At 40.0% G+C, this 18,428-nt stretch overlaps 1 long non-coding RNA gene across 1 annotated transcript; it reads left to right on the forward strand.

Moving 5' to 3' along the window:
- Positions 1 to 20: 20 nt before the first annotated feature.
- On the forward strand, positions 21 to 12,767 carry LOC120877265. Its single transcript, XR_005724307.1, has 4 exons — positions 21 to 33; positions 587 to 596; positions 11,710 to 11,713; positions 12,678 to 12,767. It is a non-coding gene; the product is annotated as an uncharacterized LOC120877265 (long non-coding RNA).
- The last annotated feature ends 5,661 nt before the right edge of the window (positions 12,768 to 18,428 follow it).

Below are 18,428 nucleotides of genomic sequence, written 5' to 3' on the forward strand. Positions count from 1 at the left end.
TTACTATGTATCTTAGTTAGAAACAAACTGATAGTAAGGGAAGCAGTAAAGAAAACAATTGAAATTAATAAAATACGAACACCCAAACTTGCATAAGTAATTCCAAAAGCTGGTTGTTTGAAAACACCAATAAAACAGACAATCCTTTTCTGACCCTGAATAAAAAAAAAAAAATTATACAAGATAAAAATGAGAAGGAAGGTAATGATATAGAAAAGAAATCAAATATTATAAATTACTGACTAAAACTTGTGACACATTTGAAAACAGGTGATATGAATGACTTCCTAATAAAATTTATCAAGCAAGTAAAAAACGTGAAGAAAATAATTACCGTAGAAAAATTGGAGATTAACTATCTACTATAAAAATAGCATAGAGATGAGAATTTTACAGTTAAATGCTCTAAATCCTTTTTAATCTTTAAAGAATAATGGATAAATAAATATCATTTTTTTACTCTTGTAGGGCACAGAAAAAGAAACTCCCTAAATCATTTCATGAAACCAGCTTTACTCTCATCTGCTAAAGTTAATATGAAAGAACTACCAAAGTTCAAGTTAGCTTATGAATATGTATTTAAAAGAGAATCCAGTGTCTTATCAAAATAATAATTCAAGAGGTTTTATTTCATGAAAGCAAAATGTTGCAATATTAGGAAACCTATATTTCACTGCATCAACAATTTAAAAGAGAAACCAGTATTGTACTAATAAAAGCAGAAAAGTCAGTTGGGCTTCCCAGGTGGCTCTGTGGTAAAAAATTCTCCTGCCAATGCAGGAGACTCAAGAGACACTGGTTCAGTCCCTGGGTTGGGAAGATCCCCTGGAGTAGGAAATGGCAACCCACCCCGGTGTTCTTGTCTGAAAAATTCCATGGACAGAGGAGCCTGGTGGGCTACAGTCCATGGGGCTGAAAAGAGTCGGACATGACTGAGCACAAACACACAAACACACACTTAAAATTTAAAAAAAAGAATCATTCTTTTTTTTTTGTATAATAAAGTTTTATTAAAGTATAAAGGAGATAGAGAAAGCTTCTGACATAGGCATCAGAAGGGGGCAGAAAGAGTACCCCCCAAAAAGAATCATTCTTAACAAAATAATATAGAAAATACAAACTGATAAGGATTTTATAAGAAAGTCCAACAGCAAGTACTATCCTAAACATTCAGATGTTAAGCTATTTCCCTTAAAGTAGGGAAAAGAGAGAACATCTGGTGATCACTATGATCATTCATTTGGAGATTAGTGAATTGCAAAAGAGAAGTAAAAAAAGTAATCTGTATGCTGCCGCTGCTGCTAAGTCGCTTCAGTCATGTCCGACTCTCTGCAACCACATAGACGGCCTCCTACCAGGCTCCTCTGTCCCTGGGATTCTCCAGGCAAGAACACTGGAGTGGGTTGCCATGTCCTTCTCCAATGCATGAAAGTGAAAAGTGAAAGTGAAGTCGCTCAGCCATGTCCGACTCCTAGCGACCCCATGGACTGCAGTCTACCAGGCTCCTCCGTCCATGGGATTTTCCAGGCAAGAGTACTGGAGTAGGGTGCCATTGCCTTCTCCAAAGTAATCTGTATAAATGTTGGATAATAAGAAGTTATTTTTATTTTTCGCTGTATATGTGATTGCATGCCTAAGTGAAGTGAGTGAAAGTTGCTCAGTCATGTCTGACTCTTTGCCACCCCATGGACTATACAGTCCATGGGATTCTCCAGGTCAGAATACTGGAGTGGGCACTTGTTCCCTTCTCCAGGGGATCTTCCCAACCCAAGGATCAAACCAAGGTCTCCCGCATTGCAGGAACCCAGGTCTCCTGGATTCTTCTCCATCTGAACCACAAGGGAAGCCCAAGAATACTGGAGTAGGGAGCCTATCCCTTCTCCAGCGGATCTTCTTTGACCCAAGAATCAAACCAGGATCTCGTGCGTTGCAGGCAGATTCTTTACCAACTGAGCTATTAAGGAAGCCCAAGACTAAGACTTCAGTTTAAAAAAAAATGAATAAAGGAATTCGAGAAGTTGTCTGGATATAGGAAAAATAAATTGATCAATAATAGCCTTTTTACTTTTTGGCAATAACATCTAAAAGCATAGATTAGATAAATATTCCACTTGCAATACCAATGAATACTATTAGATATAGTGTTTATATATTCAGTCTTTGGTGTTTATTAGTATAATATTTATAAACACTGGGAATACATTTTAAAAAGTCAATTTTATTAAAGTATAATTTACATACAGTACTATGCATAGGGTCATGGAGGAGAGTTCTGACAAAATATGGTCCACTGGAAAAGGGAATGGCAAGCCACTTCAGTGTTCTTGCCTTGAGAACCCCATGAATAGTATGAAAAGGCAAAAAGATAGGACACAGAAAGATGAACTCCCCAGGTCGGTAGGTACCCAATATGCTACTGGAGATCAGTGGAGAAATAACTCCAGAAGGAATAAAGAGATGGAGCCAAAGCAAAAGCAACACCCAGTTGTGGATGTGACTGGTGATGGAAGCAAGGTCCAATGCTGTAAAGAGCAATATTGCCTAGGAACCTGGAATGTTAGGTCCATGAATCAAGGCAAATTGGAAGTGGTCAAACAGGAGACGGCAAGAGTGAACATCAACATTTTAGGAATCAGTGAATTAAAATGGACTGGAATGGGTGAATTTAACTCCGATGACCATTATATCTATTACTGTGGGCAAGAATCCCTTAGAAGAAATGAAGTAGCCATCATAGTAAACAAGAGTCCAAAATGCAGTACTTGGATGCAATCTCAAAAATGACAGAATGATCTCTGTTCATTCCAAGGCAAACCATTCAATGTCACGGTAATCCAAGTCTATGCCCCAATCAGTAATGCTGAAGAAGCTGAAGTTGAATGGTTCTATGAAGCCCTACAAGACCTTTTAGAACTAACACCCAAAAAAGATGTCCTTTTCATTACAGGGGACTGGAATGCAAAAGTAGGAAGTCAAGAAACACCTGGAGTAACAGGCAAATTTGGCCTTGGAGTACAGAATGAAGCAGGGCAAAAGCTAATGCCAAGAGAACACACTTGTCGTAGCAAACACCCTCTTCCAACAACACAAGAGAAGACTCTACACATGGACATCACCAGATGGTCAACACTGAAATCAGATTGATTATATTCTTTGCAGCCAAAGGTGGAGAAGCTCTATATAGTCAGTAAAACCAAGATCAGGAGCTGACTTTGGCTCAGATCATGAACTCCTTATTGCCAAATTCAGACTTAACTTGAAGAAAGCAGGGAAAACCACTAGACCATTCAGTTCAGTTCAGTCACTCAGTCGTGTCTGACTCTCTGCGACCCCATGAACTGCAGCACGCCAGGCTCTCTGTCCATCACCAACTTCTGGAGTCTACCCAAACCCACGTCCATTGAGTCTGTTATGCCATCCAACCATCTCATCATCTGTCGTTCCCTTCTCCTCCCCTCAATCTTTCCTAGCATGAGGGTCTTTTCAAATGAGTGAGCTCTTCGCATCAGGTGGCCAAAGTATTGGAGTTTCAGCTTCAACATCAGTCCTTCCAGTGAATATTTATGATTGATTTCCTTTAGGATGGACTGGTTGGATCTCTTTGCTGTCCAAGGGACTCTCAAGAGTCTTCTCCAACACCACAGTTCAAAAGCATCAATTCTACAGCGCTCAGCTTTCTTTATAGTCCAGCTCTCACATCCATACATGACCACTGGAAAAACCATAGCCTTGACTAGATGGACCTTTGTTGACAAAGTAATGTCTCTGCTTTTCAAAATCCTATCTAGGTTGGTCATAATTTTCCTCCCAAGGAGTAATTAGTTTCATGGTTGCAGTCACCATCTGCAGTGATTTTGGAGCCCAGAAAAATAAAGTCAGTCACTGTTTCCACTGTTTCCCCATCTATTTGCATGAAGTAATGGAACTGGATGCCATGATCTTAGTTTTCTGAATGTTGAGCTTTAAGCCAACTTTTTCACTCTCCTCTTTCACTTTCCTCAAGAGGCTTTTTAGTTTTTCTTCACTTTCTGCCATAAGGGTGGTGTCATCTGCATTTCTGAGGTTATTGATATTTCTCCCGACCATTCAGGTACGACCTAAATCCCTTACAATTATACAGTGGAAGAGAGAAAGAGATTTAAGGGACTAGATCTGATAGACAGAGTACCTGAAGAACTATGGACAGAGGTTCATGACATTGTACAGGTGACAGGGATCAAGACCATCCCCAAGAAAAAGAAATGCAAAAAAGCAAAATGGCAGTATGAGGAGGCCTTACAAAAAGCTGTGAAAAGAAGAGAAGCAAAGGAGAAAAGGAGAGATATACCCATTTGAATGCAGAGTTCCAAAGAATAGCAAGGAGAGATAAGAAAACCTTCCTCAGTGATCAGTGCAAAGAAATAGAGGAAAACAATAGAATGGGAAAGACTAGAGATCTCTTTAAGAAAATTAGAGTTACCAAGGGAACATTTCATGCAAAGATGGGCACAATAAAGGACAGAAATGGTATGGACCTAACAGAAGCAGAAGATATTAAGAAGAGGTGGCAAGAATACACAGAAGAACTGTACAAAAAAGATCTTCACGACCCAGATAATCACAATGGTGTGATCACTCACACTCACCTAGAGCCAGACATCCTGGAATGTGAAGTCAAGTGGGCCTTAGGAAGCATCACTACGAACAAAACTAGTAGAGGTGATGGAATTCCAGTTGAGATATTTCAAATCCTGAAAGATGATGCTGTGAAAGTGCTGCACTCAATATGCCAGCAAATGTGGAAAACTCAGCAGTGGCCACAGGACTGGAAAAGGTCAGTTTTCATTCCAATCCCAAAGGAAGGCAATGGCAAAGAATGCTCAAACTACCGCACAATTGCACTCATCTCACATGCTAGTAAGGTAATGCTCAAAATTCTCCAAGACAGGCTTCAGTAATACGTGATCCATGAACTTCCAGATGTTCAAGCTGGATTTAGAAAAGGCAGAGGAACTAGAGATCAAATTGCCAACATCTGCTGGATCATCGAAAAAGCAAGAGAGTTCCAGAAAAACATCTATTTCTACTTTATTGACTATCCAAAACCTTTGTGTGGATCACCAAAAACTGGAAAATTCTGAAAGAAATATGAATACCAGACCACATGACCTGCCTCTTGAGAAATCTGTATGCAGGTCAGGAAGCAACAGTTAGAACTGGACATGAAAGGACAGACTGGTTCCAAATAGGAAAAGGAGTACATCAAGGCTGTCTATTGTCAGCCTGCTTATTTAACATATGCAGAGTACATCATGAGAAACGCTGGGCTGGATGAAGCACAAGCTGGAATCAAGATTGCCAGGAGAAGCATCAATAACCTCAGATATGCAGATGAAACCACCCTTATGGCAGAAAGTGAAGAAGAACTAAAGAGCCTCTTGATGGAAGTGAAAGCGGAGAGTGAAAAAGTTGGCTTAAAGCTCAACATTCAGAAAACAAAGATCATGGGCATCCAGGTCCATCACTTCATGGCCAATAAATAGGGAAACAGTGGAAACAGTGGCAGACTATTTTTTGGGGCTCCAAAATCACTGCAGATGCAGTTGCAGCCATGAAATTAAAAGACACTTACTCCTTGGAAGGAAAGTTATGACTAACCTAGACAGCATATTGAAAAGCAGAGACATTACTTTGCCAACAAAGGTCCCTCTAGCCAAGGCTATGTTTTTTCTGGTAGTCATGTATGGATGTGAGAGTTGGACTATAAAGAAAGCTGAGCACCGAAGAAATGATGCTTTTGAACTGTGGTGTTGGAGAAGACTCTTGAGAGTCCCTTGGACTGCAAGGAGATCCAACCAGTCTATCCTAAAGGAAATCAGTCATGAATATTCATTGGAAGGACTGATGTTAAGCTGAGACTCTAATACTTTGGCCACCTGATGTGAAGTACTGCCTCATTTGAAAGGACCCTGATGCTAGGAAAGATTGAGGGCAGGGGGAGAAGGGGACGACAGATGATGACATGGTTGGATGACATCACCAACTCAATGGACTTGAGTTTGAGTAAACTCCAGGAGTTGGGGATGGACAGGGAGGCCTGGCGTGCTGCAGCTCATGGGGTCGCAGAGAGTCAAACATGACTGAGCGACTGAACTAAACTGAACTGAACTATGCATACATTTTGAGGGTACAGTTTCATGAGTTTTGACAAATACATATATATCTGTGTAACCATCACCCAATCAAGATATAGAAATTTCCAGGCTTCCTCGGTGGCTCAGTGGTAAAGATTCAGACTGCCAGTGCAGGTTCAATCCTTGATCTGCGAAGACCCCACACTTCGTGGAGCAGCTAAGGCTGTGTGCCACAAGTATTGAGCCTGTGCTCCAGCGCCCTGGAGCCACACCTACTGCGGCCTGTGTGCCCTAGATCTAGCGCTCAGAGACAAGAGAAGCCACTGCAATGAGAAGACCAAGTATGGCAGCTAGAGCGTAGCCCCTGCTCTCTGAAACTAGAGAAAGGCCCGCTAAGCAACAAAGACCCAGCACAGCCAAAAATAAAAATAAAAGTATGATATAGAAATTTCCATCATCCTAGAAAATTCCCTCATACTTCTTTGCAGTCAATCACTAATGCCTCACAGAGGCAACTCCAATCTAATTTATATTACTCAAGAATAGTTTTGCCAGTTTTAAAACTTCACAAAAATGGAATCACATATGACATTTTATGTAAATTGATTTTTTGACTCAATATAATGTTTCTGAGATTCCTTTATTTGGTTGTATGTACCAGTGTGCACACTATGTCGCTTCAGTCATGTCTGACTCTTTGTGACCCCATAGACTGTAGCCCACCACGCTCCTCTGTCAATGGGATTCTCCAGACAAGGATACTGAAGTGGGTTGCCATTCCCTTCTCCAGGGAATCCTCCCTACCCAGGGATCAAACCCAGGTCTCTTATGTCTTCTGCATCGGCAGGCAGGTTCTTTATCACTGGCACCACTTGGGGAGCCCTGCATGTACCAGTAGGTTGTTCTTTATTATTGCCAAGTACTCTCTTCATTGTATGGATATAGCATGGTTTGTCCATTTATTGGACATTTGGATAGTTTGCAGGCTTTGGCTATTGTGAATAAAACTGCTATGGACATTTTTGTAGAGGTCTTTTTGTGTATACATGTTTTCTGTGGGGTAAATATCCAGAAGTGGAATTGCTGAGTCATATGACAAGTATAAGTTTAACTTTATAAGATGCCAAACTGTTTTCCAAAGTGATTGTACCACTTTATGTTCCCACTAGCATTGTATAATAGTGCCAGTTGCTCCACGTCCTGTTCCTCACATGGAATTGTCAGACTTTAAAAAAAATCTTTTAAAAATTAACTTTAAAAACCTTAAAATTATTTTTAATTGAAGAATTGTTGATTTACAATGTTGTATTACTGTTAGGTGTACAGCAAACAATTCAGTTATACATATGTATATAATCTATTCATTTTTAGATTCTTTTCCATTATAGTTTATTGTGAAATACTGAATAGAGTTCCTAGTGCTATACAGTAGGCACTTGTTGTTCATCTATATTATATATTTGCTGTGGTTGTTTAGTTTCTGAGTCGTGTCTGAGTCTTTGCGACCCCATTGGCTGTAGCCTGCTAGGTTCCTCTGTCCATGGGATTTCCCAGGCAAGAATACTGGAGTGAGTTGCCCTTTCCTTCTCCAGGGAACCCTCCTGACCCAGGGATTGAAGCCACGTCTCCTGATTGGCAGGCAGGTTCTTTACCATTAAACCACCTAGGAAGCCCATTTTATATAGAGTAGCATGTATATGTGTATGTTTTAATCCCAAACTCCCAACTTTTCCCTTCCCCTGCTTTCCCTTTTGGTAACCATAGTCTTGTTTTCTATGTCTGTGGATCTATTCTGTTTTGTATATAAATGTTTTTGTATCATTTTTTAAATTTCACTTATAAGTGATGTCATGTGATGCTTGTCTTTCCTTGTCTGACTTACCTCATTTAGTATAATCATCTCTAGGTCCATCCATGTTGCTGCAGATCGCATTATTTCATTCTTTTTTATGCCTGAGTAATATTCCATTATTAAAAAGACCACTTCAGTCTTTTTAATATTGACTCTTCTGATATGTGTGTAGTGATATCTTACTGTGGTTTTAATGTTCATTTTCAAGATGATTTATGATGTTGAAAATCTTTTCCTGTGCCTATTTGTCATTTGCATATTATAAAAATGAAGTCTTTGGCCATTTAAAAAAAAAGGTTGTCTTATTACTGTATTTTAGAGTTTCTTTATATATCCTGGGTGTAGGTCTTTTGTCAGATACATGAATTGTAATTATGTTCTTTGCATTAGTTGTATCCATCAGATGGTTGTAAAGATAAAGTTAGGAGTTCATGAAGTTTTGTGGGGAGAGGAAGCATAACGCCTGTGAAAGATTAAAAAAAGGAGGAAGTCTGATTAGGCAAGAAAATCCTATGTAAAGGAGTGCCTACTTGATTCCTATGATGGGATAGGAAGTGGGGAGGAAGTGGGATTGGGCAGAAAGAACTTCGGATTGTTTGTAGATCTGGCAAAGTCTTAGCCAGCATGATGGGGCGCTAGAGCAAAGGGCACAGAGGAGTCCTGCACTAGACACATACAGCCAGGCCTTGGTACTCCTGCCACGCTCGGAACTGGCTGGGGAGTGCCCTGGAAGAGTATGGCCTTGGCCTGAAATCCGAGGGGCATCCTGTAGGTGCTAAGAGCTGAAGGCTGACAGCTGTACTTTTTGTTAAGAAACTGATGATCTTGCAGGTCCTTTTAAGAGTGTGCTTCTATTTTTTTCCAAAAGAGTGCTCCCCACTTTTTAAATGAGCTTGTAAATAACAGTGACATCTCCTGCATAAATTTTGGTGTCACAGTGTGAACTTACTGAAAGTATTTAGTAAACTTATCTTGTAGCTCAATATCTCTTACATAAATACTCTATGATGAGGTCAGCCTTTGGGATTCACTTGGTTCTTTTCCTGTTCTGCTTATTGTTCATCCTTGTCTTTTCTTTCAGAGCTTTCAACAGTTCTTTTTTATGTCATATTTCCTGTCTCCTGCTAAGTTTCATTCTTTATCTCAGTCTTCCAAACTTTATTCTCACCTTTTGCAAACGGCTATTTTGTAGTTGCTATAATAAACTCTAAGAGGGCACAGACCCTTTCTCAATTCCACTTCAAAATTTCTAACATACTGGCTTTAATCATTAAGTCTCTGGAAACCAGCCAGGAAAACTCCAGATTTCTGTATGGCAAGGGAGATAGTTGTCCATTTTCCTTTGTCCCTTCAAAACTATCGTATGGTCTATGAACCTTTATGGTATCTAGTGACTAAGTCTTTGAGTGCTGTCTTTTAATTGCTTATACCAGGCCGTAAAATGTGTCTTTGAATAATAAAATTGTTGCTTGTGGCGATAATGACAGGAAAGCTTTAAAAATATGGCTTCTAAAGAGAGAATAAAGAATAAAGACTGTTTATAATAACAAGATCCTGGGCAGTGTTGCCTCTTTTATTTTTAAGTGTTGTATCTGTTGAAGACCCTAGTTATAATATAGCTGTCAAAACTAAGAGGAAAATTGTTAGTCCGATATAGAATATTGTTGACTATTAGAAAGGACGAGGTAGACATTTCATACAGGAAGCCTGATTGATCTTTCTAATGGCCTGCCAATGGATGGCTATGTCTAATAGCATTTCAGCATGTTCAAGTCTGTCAAATGTTTAAAAAAAAAAATCCTTCCTCAATCCCAACGTCTTGTCTAGCTATTGCTCTCTGCTTCTCTTTTCCTTTAGAACTGAAATTCTTGAAAAAGTCAGTGTCTCCACTTCTGCTCCTCTCACTGTTCAATCCACTGCAATCTGGCTTCCAACCCCACTATTCCATTTGAAATGGGAGTGAGGGAGGAGGGGCAAGTACTACAGTATTTTTGCTGATGACTCTCAAATCTCCTTCCAGCCCGTCTTCTCTGCACATCAGACTCATGTATCTTACTGTCTACAGTGTGTCTCCTAATAAATTGTCTGTAAATCCAGATTAAATTAAGTAAGAATTGATTAACATTAGGATGTAAAAGGGGAAGGTAAGGTAGGTGAAGCAAGACACAGAAAGCTATAATAAAAAATCACATTTCATGGATTTCAAAAAACTTTTCAACTTTGTAACTGTGTTTCAATAGTAATTTATCCTAAGGTATAAATATTTAATTGATCTCAGCCTGCACCAGGATCCCTGGTGGCCCAGACAGTAAAGAGCCTGCCTGCCATGTGGGAGACCTAAGTTTGATCCCTGGTTTGGAAAGATCCCCCGGAGAAGGAAATGGAAACCCACTCCAGTATTCTTGCCTGGAAAATTCCATGGACAGAGGAGCCTGGCGGGTTACAGTCCATGGGATTGCAAAGAGGCAGGCACAACTGAGCAACTGACACAAACAGTAGGCACAATATATCTTATGCTTCTTGGTCTTTCCCACTTTCCATCCTCTTTGGTGTTAGTGGAAATGAGAACTGGAATGAGAGTTGAAGACTGCTGCCCATTGGAAGTGTAGTAGGCATTGCTAGCACTCACCATTACCTAGTTTCTCCCATTTCTGCTTACCCACAATACTATGTTTCCAAGCCTGTTGGCACTTAGTTGGGTCCAAACATGACTTATTTTGGCTAGAGGGTAGTAAACAGCAATAACGCTCTTCATTTCCCAGCTTAGGCTCTTATGGCTCCTGCCTTCGCTCCAGTTGTCTCAGCACTCCCCAGAAATCACCAGTGGTCATGAATTAGGATGGTAAGGGCACAAGACGGAGCCAGCCTGGATCTCTGAGTTATCACTCAGAGGGAATGTCTCTGGAGAACCAAAATGTAAGGTAGAAACAAACTCCTAAGCACTTAAACCAAGGACTTAAACACTGGACTATGGTGGTCCAATGTTTAAGACTTCATCTTTTAATGCAGGAGTTGTGGGTTTGAACCCTGGTTGGGGAGCTAAGATCTCAAAACACCAAAACATAAAGCAGAGTTAATGTTATAACAGATTCAATAAAGACTTTAAAAATGGTCCACAGCAAAAAATTAAAAAAAAATTTTTTTTGTTAAACTAGTAGGAATAAATAAATTACCTAGCAGAGCCCTACAAATGTAAGTACTAAATGTGCTCTGTCTGATCTTTCTGGGTGTTTTCTTACTCTCCCATGGTTTCAAATAGCACTCAGTTAATTCAACTCTCTCTCTCCTCATCGATATCTTCACACCAGAACTTGCCTCTGCTTTAGACTTGCATATTTAACTATAAACTGGACATCTGCAGAGAGGTACCTCATACTTAATGTGTCTAAAACTGAACTCATTGTCTTTCTGTCCCAAACCTGGTCTTCTTCCTGTATTCTCAATATCAGATAGTAGAACAACTGTGCCCTCTGTGTTTTGACAGGAACTGTAGCAGAGAAGTTGAGTATGGGCGATGAATTGATAAACAAAATAGATTATATACATCTATATGATGGAATATCTTTCAGCCATAAAAAGAATGAAGTACTTGTACATGCTATTACATAGGTAAACCTTGAAAACATTATGCTAAATAAAAGAAGCCAGTCACAAAAGGCTGCATACTATGATACCATTATGTGAAAAGTCCAGAATAAGCAAATCCATGGAGTAGAAAATCAATTGTTTGTAAAGGGTCAGGAGGAGGGTGAAGGGGAGAGTGACTACTAATGTGTATGAGGTTTTATTTTGTGGAATAATGAAAATATTCTGGAATTAAATAATGTTGATAGTCACGGAACATTGTGAATATAATAAAAACTATTGAATCATGTACTTTAAAAGATGGGTTTTATGGCATGAGAATTATAGCTCAACTTTTAAGAATTGCCAGCAGAGAAAAATGAAATTTTAAAAAAGCTTATACTTTTAGAAGACAAGGCTAGTTTTGAAGATAGTCTGTTATTTTATTGCACAGACTTCACTGAAAGACCACAATGCACCATCAGTGTTTGAAAACCATGGTGTCTCTAATAATGATATAACATCCATTTTACAGGTTTTTTTTTTTTTTTTGGCATTTGAACATTGATTTTAACAAATATTTTTTGAGTGTCACTGTTCTAGGCATCAGTGATACAGCTCTTCAGAAACCCAGGTCCAAGCCTCCTGGAGTTCATATTCTAGTGAGACAGACAGAAAATTCAAATAAGTGTTAATAGATAGATGTATACCTCCACGGAGTAATGAGTGCTCACAAGCACTCACGTAAAGCCAAACTCAATGGTACAGTTTATACCAGACAATGTTACTTCAACATGGTGAGAGAGTCAGTTCCTAGATTGGTTGATAAGAAGTTCAGGGTTCCCGAGGAGGAGAAAGGGGTCCGGAGCCCTTGAGAAGGAGAAAGGGGTCTGGGGCTCTCAAGGAGAAAAGGACAAACATTCTTTTCTACATTGCTTTGTCTTAGTCAATATAACAATGTCTCTTGCTCAAGGACATGTTTCTCCTTAACAGGAACTTTCTGACTAATCCTGTCATCTTAAAATGTATACTAAGGGAGTACATCTGGTAAGATCTTTCTATTGTTCATTCTAATCTTGTTAATTTAAGCTGTATGTTGTGGGAGTGGGTCTGAAAAAAGTATATAAGGCCTTCATAAGTCTAGCTAGCGGGGCACTCTCCGTCCCCCTTCTGGTATCTATGTCAGAAGCTTTCTCTGTCTCTTTTTCACTTTAATAAAATTCTGCTACACAAAAGCTCTTGAGTGATCAAGTCTGGTCCCTGGTCCCAAAGCTAAATCTTCAGAGATCATGAATCTGACATCCTTCACCATAAGTATCAATGGCTTAGCAGAATGAAAATGGAGAAAGAGGAAACAGTGTTAAAAATGTGTTAAGTTGAAACATATGCAAGTGTAAGATTAAAAACTATGTGATACACATCGGGAAATAAAAAATATTTTGTAGAATGTCACAGTTATACTCATGTGTATAGTTATTATAGTTATAAAGTTATCTTGGGCTTCCCCTGTGGCTCAGATGGTAAAGAATCTGTCTGCAATGTATAAGAAGACCCTGGGTTCGATCCCTGGGTGGGGAAGATCCCCTGGAGAAGGAAATGGCAACCCACTCCAGTATTCTTGCCTGGAGAATTCCATGGACAGAGGAGCCTGGCCAACTACCATCCATGAAGTCATAAAGAGTCAGACATGCCTGAGCCATGAACATGCACATAGTTATCTAGTTGGTCAAAAGCAAAACATAAAAAGTATGAGCTCTAGTGTTAGACTGCCTGGGTTCAGTCAAAATTTAGCCCTCCTGGGATTTCCTTGTTGGTCCAGTGGTTAAGACCATGAGCAGGGGGTTCAGGTTTGATCCCTGGTCAGGGAATTAAGATCCTGCATGCTGTGTGACCCCAAAAAATTCAATATAGAAAAGTAAATAAAATAGCCCTCCCACTTTCAAGCTATGTGGCCTGGGGCTTAACTTCCCTATACTTCAGTTTTCTCATCTATAAAATGAAGATCACACCATAAATTGTGAAATGTACCATCATATTCTGTAATCTGTGTGTGTGTGCTCAGTCGTGTCTGATTCTTTACAACCCTATAGCCTGTAGCCCACCAGGCTCCTCTGTCCATGGAATTTTCCAGGCAAGAATACTGGAGTGGGTTGCCTTCTACTCCAGGGGATCTTCCCAACTCAAGGATCAAACTTGCATCTCTTGTGCTTCCTGCATTGGTAGGCAGTTTCTTTACCACGGCACTATCTAGGAAGTCCATTACATCATTAATAGGTACCACTAAAAACAAATGCTGCAATCAGAAGGTATACCTACTGCTGCTGCTAAGTCACTTCAGTCGTGTCCGACTGTGCAACCCCATAGACCACACATAGACCCCATAGACCCCACAGCCCACCAGGCTCCTCCATCCCCGGGATTCTCCAGGCAAGAACATTGGAGTGGGTTGTCATTTCCTTCTCCAATGCATGAAAGTGAAAACTGAAAGTGAAGTCGCCCAGTCATGTCCGACTCTCAGCGACCCCATGGACTGCAGCCCACCAGGCTCCTCCGTCCATGGGATTTTCCAGGCAAGAGTACTGGAGTGGGGTGCCATTACCTTCTCTGAGGTATACCTACTAGATGGCTTTAATTGAAAAATAACTGAGAGACTGATTTTTGGACTGGCACATAGGAATTCAGAAGTTGCCACTCTATCCTAATAAAAATTAAAACTCTGAACAAATGGAAAAATCAACAATTCTTCTCAAATCCATTAGAGAAGTGAGGTTACAGGGCAAACTGCTGTCTCCCAATTTGGAGAGACAGAAAGTGGATGCAGAGAGTAACAACTTACTAGAGCACAAACCCCAAAGCAGAAGCCTCCATGGACACCAGTGCCAGGGTAGGAAAACCTGAACTGCAATCGACAGATTCCTGGAGGCCCACGGGGACCCAGTAATAAGAGGACCCTCATTTGGAAGCAACCAAGATGTACTTCAGTAGGTGAAATGTTAAACTGTGGTTCATCCAAACAATGGAATATTTTTAGTAATAAAAAGAAATGGATTATCAATCCTTGAAAGGCCATGGAAGGAATTTAAATGCATATTAAGTGAAGAAGTCAGTCTGAAAATGCTACATTACTCTACTTATATGACATTCTAGGAAAGGCAAAATGATGGATGAATAATTGAAGCACAGAGGCAATGAAACTACCCTGTATGATATTTTAGGTATCATGGTGGATACATACCATTATAAATTTGTCCAAACCACAGAATGGCTCAGTGGTAAAGAATCTACCTGCAATGCAGGAGATGCATGTTAGATCCCTGGGTTGGGAAGATCCCCTGGAGAAAGAAATGGCAACCCACTCCGGTATTCTTGCCTGGGAAATTTCATGAACCGAGGAGCCTGGTGGGTTACAGTCCATGGGGTCACAGGAATCAGACACGACTAAGGGACTAAAACCTCTACCACCAAACCACAGAATACAAAACACCAAGAGTGAACCCTAAAGTAAACTATGGACTCTGATAATGATGTATCCATGTAGGTTCATCGGTAGTAAGAAACGTGCTGCTGTAGTTCATGGAGGCCAGGGGAGGGGCAAGAGTTACATAGTTAATATCTACCTTCTATTCAACTTTGGTGTGACTCTAAGTCTGTTCTAAAAAGTAAACTATTATTTAAAGGATACTGAAAAACTTCTTGCAGAAAGTTTGGATTTTGTCAGAATGGAAAGAGAAGTTATACGGAGAAAAAAGAGGTGAAAAGTTTTTCTCCTGATATGACTCTGTATCTCAACTTTTGAGGCCCTTATAAAAACATGCAGTGCAGAAGGTTAGAACAGACACGTCATCAAAGTAGATATAACAGGTGAAAAGAAATTCAACATCATGCCATTGCCTTCTCTGCATTAGTCCTTAGGGAAATGCAAATCAAAACCACAAGAAAACAACACTACACACCTATTAGGAAGTAGGAAATGGCAATCCACTCCAGTATTCATGCCTGGAAAATCCCACAGACAGAGGAGCCTGGCAGGCTGCAGGGGTTGCAAAGAGCCAGACATGATTGAGCAATTGAGCATGCACTCACATACCTATTAGAATGGCCTGTATTAAAAACACTGACCATACTAATTTCTGGTGAGGCTATGAAGGAACTGGAACTCTCAGGTACTCTCCTCATGATATTACATGCTAAAAAGGTTACATGTCATATTATTTTAGGACATGATACTACTAGTAAAATGGTCTGGCAGTTTCTTTCTTTCTTCTTTTTGGGTGTGCTGTGCGTCATGTGGGATCTTAGTTCCTCAACCAGAGATTGAACCTGTGCACCTTGCATTGCTGGCATGAAGTCTTAACCACTGGACCAGTAGGGAAGTCCTGAGAAGTACCCTTTTAATCACATCCTATCGGGGATAAATGACATCCACCTGACATACTACAAATGTTAACCATCATCACTTGGTTAACACAGTGTCTTCCAGGTTTCACAAAGTAAAGGTATTATTTATTACCTGTCTTCACTATTGGAATAGAAGATCTCTGACACTAGAGATGCTATATGTTTTGTTTAATCCTGTGTTCTCAGTGTCTAGAACAGTGAATGACCTACAGGCACTTAATAAATATTTGTCCGACTCTTTGTGATCCCATGGACTATCCAGGCTGGAATACTGGAGTGGGCATCCATTCCCTTTTCCAGGGGATCTTCTCAACCCAAGGATCGAACCCAAGTCTCCCACATTGCAGGTAGATTCTTTACTGTCTGAGCCACCAGGGAAGCCCAAGAATACTGGAGTGAGTAGCCTATCCCTTCTCCAGCAGATCTTCCCAAACCAGGAACCGAACTGGGGTCTCCTGCATTGCAGATGGATTTTTTTTTACCAAGTGAGTGATCAGGGAAGATCCAATAAATATTTGTTGAATGAATAAATGAACAAACGGAAGGATGGATTAGATAACCCTTAGCTTCCCACTCAACTCTAAAAAAATTCTTCTAACCATACCTGTGATTATGAACAGCAGTTCTATGACAGCATATAGTCTATATGCATGAATACATGTGGACATTGGTACAAAAGCCAGGGTAAGATTATCTAGGCCACTTTGACCCAAGTTGGCAGTTAGCATACAGCATTTGAAGAAGGTAGGTTTTCATAAGACCTAGATTTTCAATTCTCATTTGTGCCACCTCTGAGCGTTGTGCTCCTGGGCAAGTGTTTTAGCCTGTTTGACTGCTTCCTCTCTGATATGGGGGTAGTTGTTCTTTCCTTGTAGATTGATATTAGGATTTAGTGAAATAGCATAGCGAGTACCTACTCAGTGTCTGGCATTTCACTCAGTAAGTTCTGGTTTTTACTTCACTTTCCACAATCTTCAGAAGCATGTGGTTGAATTAATTCTTCTACTCTGCGAGAATCATTTTCTAAAAAACAGCATCTTTTATCTGGAAGATCAGTGTAGATAATTCCATTTCACTAAAAAGCTGGTGATTTAATAATTTACTTAGAAACGGGGCATGGCTTCCATTATGAAACTAATCTGGCATAAGTGCAAAGAACTGCTATTATTTTTCCGACAGGCAAGAAAGCTGGTGGAATAGAAATACTTTACAAACATGCATGGAACAGCTTACCCTCCTGCAGTGTCGGCGCCTGAAGAAATATCATATGGTGCCCTGCAGTGGATATGGCTCAACATAAAATTTGTCACTTCCCAAGCACTTGAAATATTGCCCCATTTCTTATACCCCTGCACTGCGCGTGCTTATTTGGTAATGCTGACTTACCTCCTTATTTCAATAGCTGAAGTGACATAGCAATGTTTTATAATTTGCCAAGTGATTGAAGAAGTCAGGCGGATCTGTATTGCCCCAGTAATGTCACTGATTCCTACTTCTTAAGGAAGAAGAAAAGACAGTGAGCATTTAGCTTGAGGGCGATGTGTTCTGTGGGAATGTATATCCTCTGCAAGTGGTTTATGATTTTTTTCTTCTGTACAGCCAGAGGAGTGGAGGGACATATTTCAAATCCCCATTGGCAAGGCTCCTGGTTCTTTTATAAAGATTTGTAAAATTCCATCCCTTTGAATCTTATCAGCGGTCTGTGGACATCCTCCAGGCTTTCATTTCATAAAGCTTTCAACACACAGTGCCGAGTGGGCTGGCCAAGAGACATGTATGTGAGAGTGTATGCTTGTACATTGTGTGTGTGTGTGTGTGTCTGTATGAAGCTACCTTGATTGAAATGCTAATATGCTGTCACGTTTTGGTCAGAATTTATGATAGTAGTAAAACGGAAGCATCCCCCTGCATTGTAAAGTGTAGCAGTTGAGTCTCACCGTTTATTTAGTTGAGTCAGCTTAATGTAGATTAGTATTCTAGTCTTCGTTTTGCTTCTTTTCTTGTTTCTCTTCTCTAGGGTTTCTCACCAGCCATTGTGTTCAGGGGAAAATAATTTTCCCAGAGTTTTTCAGCTGTTCTTCATGTAGAGAGAGGCAGGGATTGTGTTCAATCTTTGGGGATGACAGGTGTGAGTGGAATTTGCCAAGTTTCATGGTTTGAAAATGTCTACATTTTCTGTTTTCAACTCCTCTTGGAAAGTATAAATCACCAAATACTGGCAAAGTTTTCACGTCTTCCCAAATCATTGGATAATGGATAATGGAGATTGCCTAGCCACAAAGTTGGTTTGTGGTCTACAAGTTTGAGAAAGCACTTTAAAACTGCTCTCAAAAGCTTTGCAGGTTTGGGAGCAAAAGACTAAGCAATAATCATATTAAGAGGAAAAGTTTGAGCTGTTTCTTTTACTCTTGTGGGTTGATTCTGATTCAAAAGTTTCTAAACCAGGATTCTAGGCAAGAAATAAATTGAGTGGTAAGCACTGCCAAATAGATTTGGCAGTG

Source organism: Oryx dammah, unplaced genomic scaffold, assembly GCF_014754425.2.
Source record: "Oryx dammah isolate SB20612 unplaced genomic scaffold, SCBI_Odam_1.1 HiC_scaffold_18, whole genome shotgun sequence".
Taxonomy (NCBI): domain Eukaryota; kingdom Metazoa; phylum Chordata; class Mammalia; order Artiodactyla; family Bovidae; genus Oryx; species Oryx dammah.